Raw genomic sequence first — 6,432 nt, 5'->3', positions numbered from 1 at the left:
TCATGTGCTTCAATAAAATTTCAGGGTGTTGTTCATTAACTATCAATGTTTGGTTTCAAGATTGCTGCGAACGGTCTAGTTTTGTTCTACTGCATATTTATGAGCTATATAGCCGGTTCCACTTTATTACATTTTCAAATATTGCTCCTAAAACATCAGGCACTACAGCATCTCATTCAAACCTCAAATACGAGTGTGCCCAACGAGAAGTTAGTATCTCACTGAGGGGTGGAAACAAAGCTCAATTCTATTTTCTCAGTCAGAAGTACTGAGGCAGGGTGTGGTACCCACATCAGTGAGATATATAGACTGAAATTTTAGGGACAATTTGTCACAACCAGCCACTAAGACAAAAAAAAAGATTGCAATATTAGTCCTAAGCAAAATAATGATGTAAGTATTAATTGTTACTTTTTGGGATTACGTCCAATTTGTGTCTTGTTGGTAAGGAGAATGTCTTCAATGCAGTAGAAGAAACTGTAAATTCCGTCACATTTACATTGCCTGAAGCAACAAGGAGAAATAGAACATACAACATAGAACATTACAGCACCATACAGGCCCTATGGCCCACAATGCTGTGCCGACTTTTTAATCTACTCTAAGGCTACGTCGACACTACGCCGGATAATTTTGAAAACAAAGCTTTTTCTCCTCGTTTTGACCTTCCATCCACACTGAAATGGCGTTTTCATCTCCTGAAAACGGAGATTTTCGAAAACACTCTCTAGAGTGTGTAAATTTGAAAACGATTGTTTCGCGTTGTAGTATGGACAGGGTAAACGGAGAGATTTAACAACGTTGTCATGACAACACCACAACAACAATGCTTTTTCTGCTTCTGCTTGGGACTGCGCAAGCACTGCCGGACGGCTGTTCTTGGTTCTTGATCCTCCAAAATATTCTGTATGGAATTTAAACTGGAGGTGGCTTTCAAGCTGGGCCCCTCGGTTTCTCTGTTTGCATCCCGTATCCGCCCGTACCCTCCGGTCTCCCAGTCTGTGGTGGTCGTACACTCGATCTCCTGTACCCCGTGGTCTCCAAGCCAGCTCTGTCGCTGACTGACCACCGCTGTTATAACGTGCAGTCGGTGTGAACGGTGTGAGAGTTAAATTGTAAAGTGGGCTTTTTTGATTAAATCCCCATTAAAAATATTAATGTCAGAAATACTGTGCAGGTCTGGCAGCCGAAGATTCCACTCTCTTGGTTCTTGGTTCTTGATCCTCCAAAATATTCTGCATGGAATTTAAACTCGAGGTGGCGGAGAGTGGGCTTAAGGAGATTTTTGAAGAAGAAAAGCTGCCTTGGATTTAATTGGGTTTGGTTGTGTGACTGTGTTAGGATTAAGATTATCCCATGCTTTAATTGTGTGGGGGGGGGAATGAATTGCTGTACACATCTGACTTGGTAGTTAGTATTTCAAACTGAGTTGAGTGCCCTCTTCTACTCCTAATAGGTTTGGATTTGATGTGGGATTGGTAGTCTATGTCAAGTTGACCATTTAACATTTTGTAATTGTTGATATTGTTGATCTTGGGTAGAGGACGGCTTCATGCGTATGTTGCTTACTTTATTGTTCTACGTTAATAATTTGTTTGGAATTAAACATCTCCACTGCTTTGCTGACTTTGTAGTCGTTTGTAACTCACAGAAACAGCTCGACTTCATTGTCTGTCTAAATGAAGAAGTCTGGTCTGCTTTCTCCAGCGGAGGTTTTCTTTGTATTCCTCGAAGACATTTTTGATAACTTTCTGTAGATGTGTCTGAGCATGCCCAGTAGGAGGAGATTCGCCCAAATATCTGTTTTAGTGTGGACAGAGATATTTTGAAAAACGCCTAGTGTGGATGCCTGTCGTTTTTACTCGAAACCGGCATTTTCAAAATTATCCGGTCTAGTGTGGACATAGCCTAAGATGAATCTAACCCTTCTCTCCTACATAAACCTCCATTTTTCTATCATCCATATGCCTAAGAGTCACATTAATAACCCTAATGAATCTGCCTTTATTAGCACCCCTGGCAGTGTGTTCCATGCACCTACAACTTTGTGTAAAAACCCTGCCTCTGACATCCACTTTCCTCCAATCACCTTAAAATTTTGCCCTCCCACTCTATTGGCCATAAATATCTACTTACAATTCAAAATCGGATTATGCTGGAGAAATTCATCAAGTCAGGCAGCATCCACAGAGAGAGAAAAAAAACAGGCATTGTTTCAGGTCAATGACTTTTCATCAAAAAGCATTTTCTGTTTTTTCAGCACATCGGAGTTGTTTGTTCTGACCACTGTTTGTGCATTATGGTAATTTTCTATTCATCTTCCCTGGGAGAAATTTGCAGAGCCTTGGAGAGTGTAAGTGACTGTATTATTAACACACAAAAGTGACAATAGACTAATGAGCTTCATTTTGTGCCTTTTGTGCTTCAGGCAGCAAAATGAATTATATCATGGCCTGTGTGAAGTCACTGAACACTCTGTCTGCTATGTGTTAATAAAAGTGGAAACCTGATTTGGTGGGATCAGTTTTGGTGCTATTTCTTTCAGTGAAAAACTTTCTTTAAGTGATTTTAAGCAACTCTAGGAACAGAAGTTCTCATCCATCTCTAATTGCCTCACCATTGAGCACATCTACAAGGAGCACCACCACAGGAAAGCAGCATCAATCATCAACGACCCTCACCATCCAGGCCGTGCTCCCTTCTCCCTGCTGCCATCAGGCTCTCGAACCAGTGTAAATAACTTCACTCACCTCAACAGTAAACTGATTCCACAACCTATGAACTCACTTTCAAGGACTCTACAGCTCACATTCTCAGTATTTATTTATTTATTTATTTATTTATTTATTTATTTATTTATTTATTTATTTATTTGCACATTGGTTGCTTGTCATTTTTTTCCTTTGATTCTGGTGTATTTCTACTGCACATGCCTTTAATAAAATGAATCTCAAGGTGACATACTTGTACTTTGATAATAAATTTACTTTGAGTAATGAATTTTAAAAGTTTTTTAACTCTAAACTGAGTAACTTGCTGGACAGTTAAGTGTGAACCATACCAGTTGCAAATAGTTGATCTTCTTTCCTGAAGGAACAGTGAACCTGATAGATTTTTACAATAATCTGATCATTTCAAGGTCATCATTACAAAGACTGTTATTTTTTATTAATTTAAATTTTAAAAACTGCATACACTGAAAATCTGAGATAAAATACAAAAATGGCAGAAAAACTCAGCAGATTAGGTGTTTTCTTTACTTTAAATTCCTTCAGTCACTTAAATTCCTCAGCTCTTGGCGAATCGCATATATCCAGAGCTCTAGACTACTGATTTGGAGATCAAAATGCTGCAGATACTGGAAATTTGAAACATTAACACTGGTTCCTTTTCCATAGATGCTGTCTCACTTCCAGAGTGGTTCCAGCATTGTCTATATTTTATCATTGACTTGGAGGCGACTCCAGAAACTTAACCACCGTGTTGCAGAAACACCAGCACAGCCATGAATAGTTTAAGCCTACTGCCACTTCACTCTACAGCACCACTTTTATCTAACACAGACGGTTCTAGATTTAAGCCTTACTCCCGATTTGGGCCCACAATATAGGAAACTCCCACGATAGGTCGATTCCGGAGATGACAAAGTTAACCTATAAGGTGACATTGAGCTGTTTGGGACTATACTCACTGGAATTCAGAAGAATGAGACAGGATCATATATAAACATAGAATATTATGAAAGGGATAGATAAGATAGAGGCAGGAAAGTTGTTTCCAATGGTATGTAAGTAAGTCTAGGACTAGGAGACATAGCTTCAAAATTCAGGGGAATAGATTTAGGGCGGAGATGAGGAGAAACTGCTTTTCCCCGAGAGTGGTGAATCTGTGGAATTCTCTGCCCAGGGAAGTAGCGAAGGCTTCCTCATTAAATATATTTGAGACACAGTTAGATAGCAGGGGAATTAAGGGCTACGGGGAAAAGACAGATAGGTGGAGCTGAGTTCACAGTCAGCTCAGCATGATCTTATTGAATGGTTGGGCAGGCTCCAAGCCAAATGGCCTATTCCTGCTCCTATTTCTTATGTTCTTACTGTACGTTCTAATTCCACACCACAATAACCCTACTGTGTCAAAGTCACCATCATTCAAAAGATACACTTTATCAAGTCCTTGTAGATACAAAACCTCCTAACCAGCTTATTGAAGATAGCAGTACCTTACGTCCTGTTCAGCATTCCTCCTTATCATAACTTCATCAAGGACAGATTCACTGACCACAGGCATTTGCTGTTTGTGGGATTTTGCAATGCACACAATATATAAACTCTTTAATGCTTTCTTTTGGATATGAAATTGAGTTCACTAATCTGTTACAGCATAACAATAAATGTTGCCTCAATAGTGTAAAGCCTGTTGCAATAATGAGTAATAATAGTTTTAGTTTCCAAAAGCCATGCTCCGTTTGGTGTAAAACCCCAGTCTGTTAGAAACAAGCAGACTTCCCAATAACTGACTGAACATATTTAAAACAGAATAGCTGTCAGATAAAAATATAACTTTAGATTCGAATAATGGTTTTTAAACTGGAAAAACCAGCACTTAACAAATAAGACAATAAAATCATAAGTCAAAGGAGCAGAATTAGGCCATCTGGCCTATCGAGTCTGCTCTGCCAGTCAATTATGGCTGATCCTTTTTTTTGCCTCCTCAGCCCCACTCCCTAGCCTTTTTCCCCATAACCTTTGATGCTGTCCAATCAAGAACCTATCAATCTCTGCCTTAAATATATCCAACAACCTGGCCTCCACAGCTGTTTGTGGTAATAAATTCCACAAATTCACCACCCTCTAGCTAAAGAAACTTCTCCACATCTCTGTTCTAAACAGACATCCTTCTATCCTGAGGCTGTGCCTTCTTGTCCTAGGCTCTCCCACCATGGGAAACATTCTTTCAACATCTACTCTATCTAGGCCTTTCAACATTCGAAAAGTTTCAATGAGATTCCCCTCTCATCCTTCTGAATTCCAGCGAGTACAGACCCAGAGCCATCAAAAGTTCCTCATTCGATAACCCTTTCATTTCCAGAATTATCCTTGTGAACTTGCTCTGAATCTTCTCCAATGCCAGCACATCTTTTCTAAGATGAGGAGCCCAAAACTGTTCAGAATATTCAAGGTGAGGCCTCACCAATGCCTTACAAAGCCTCAGCATCACATCCCTACTCTTGTATTCTAGATCTCTTCAAGTGAATGCTAACATTGCCTTTGCCTTCCTCACCACTGACTCATCCTGCAAGTTAACCTTCAGGGTGTTCTGCACAAGGACTCCCAAATCACTTTGCAGCTCAGATTTTTGGATTTTCTCCCCGTTTAGAAAATAGCCTGCACATTTATTTCTACTACCAAAGTACATGACCATACATTTTCCAACATTGTATTTCATTTGCCACTTCTTTGCCCATTCTCCTAATCTGTCTAAATCCTTCTGCATCCTACCTGTTTCCTCAACACTACCTGCCTCTCCACCAATCTTTGTAACATCTGCAAACTTGGCAACAAAGCCATCTATTCCATCATCTAAATCATTGATGTACAGCATTAAAAGAAGTGGTCCCAATATTGACTCCTGCAGAACACTACTAGTCACTGGAAAACAGCCAGACAAGGATCCTTTTATTCCCACTCGCTGCTTCCTACCAATCAGCCAATGCTCTCACCATGCCAGTAACACTCCTGTAACACCATGGTCTCTTACCTTGGTAAGCAGCCTAATGTATGGCACCTTGTCAATGGTTTTCTGAGAGCCAAAATATACACCATCCACTGCATCCCCCTTATCTATCCTACTTGTAATCTCCTCAAAGAATTCCAACAGGATGGTCAGGCAAGTTTTTCCCTTGGGGAAACCATGTGGACTTTGCCTTATCTTGTCCTGTGCCTCCAAGTACTCCATAACCTCATCCTTAACAATGACTCCAACATCTCTCAAACACTGAGGTCAGGCTAACTGGTCTATAATCTCCTTTCTGCTGCCTTCTTCCTTTCTTAAAGAGTTGAGTAACATTTGCAATTTTCCATTCCTCCAGCACCATGCCAGAGTCCAATGATTTCTGAAAGATCATTTCTAATCCCTCCACAGTCTCTAATGCTACCTCTTTCCAAACCCTAGGGTGCAGTTCACCTGGCCCAGCTGACTTATGTACTCTTAGGTCTTTCAGCTTTTTAAGCACCTTCTCCCTTGTAATAGTAACTGTACTCACTTCTCTTCCTCACACCCTTCGACAACTGGCACACTGCAGGTCTTCCACAGTGAAGAGTGATGTAAAATACTCATTTAGTTCATCTGCCATCTCCTTGTCCCCCTTATTATTTCTCTGGCCTCATTTTCTAGGGGTCCTATACCCACTCTCATCTCTCTTTTATTTTTTAC

At 40.3% G+C, this 6,432-nt stretch overlaps 1 protein-coding gene across 7 annotated transcripts in view; it reads right to left on the bottom strand.

Moving 5' to 3' along the window:
• The window catches only part of LOC140191566 (inactive phospholipase C-like protein 2), a 230,203-nt gene that overhangs the window by 28,444 nt on the left and 195,327 nt on the right, over positions 1 to 6,432 (bottom strand). The gene's annotated exons all lie outside the window — the stretch shown is intronic.

Source organism: Mobula birostris, chromosome X, assembly GCF_030028105.1.
Source record: "Mobula birostris isolate sMobBir1 chromosome X, sMobBir1.hap1, whole genome shotgun sequence".
NCBI lineage: Eukaryota > Metazoa > Chordata > Chondrichthyes > Myliobatiformes > Myliobatidae > Mobula > Mobula birostris.
The sequence above is the reverse complement of the archived record's forward strand: the minus strand, read 5'-3'. Positions and strand labels throughout refer to the sequence as shown.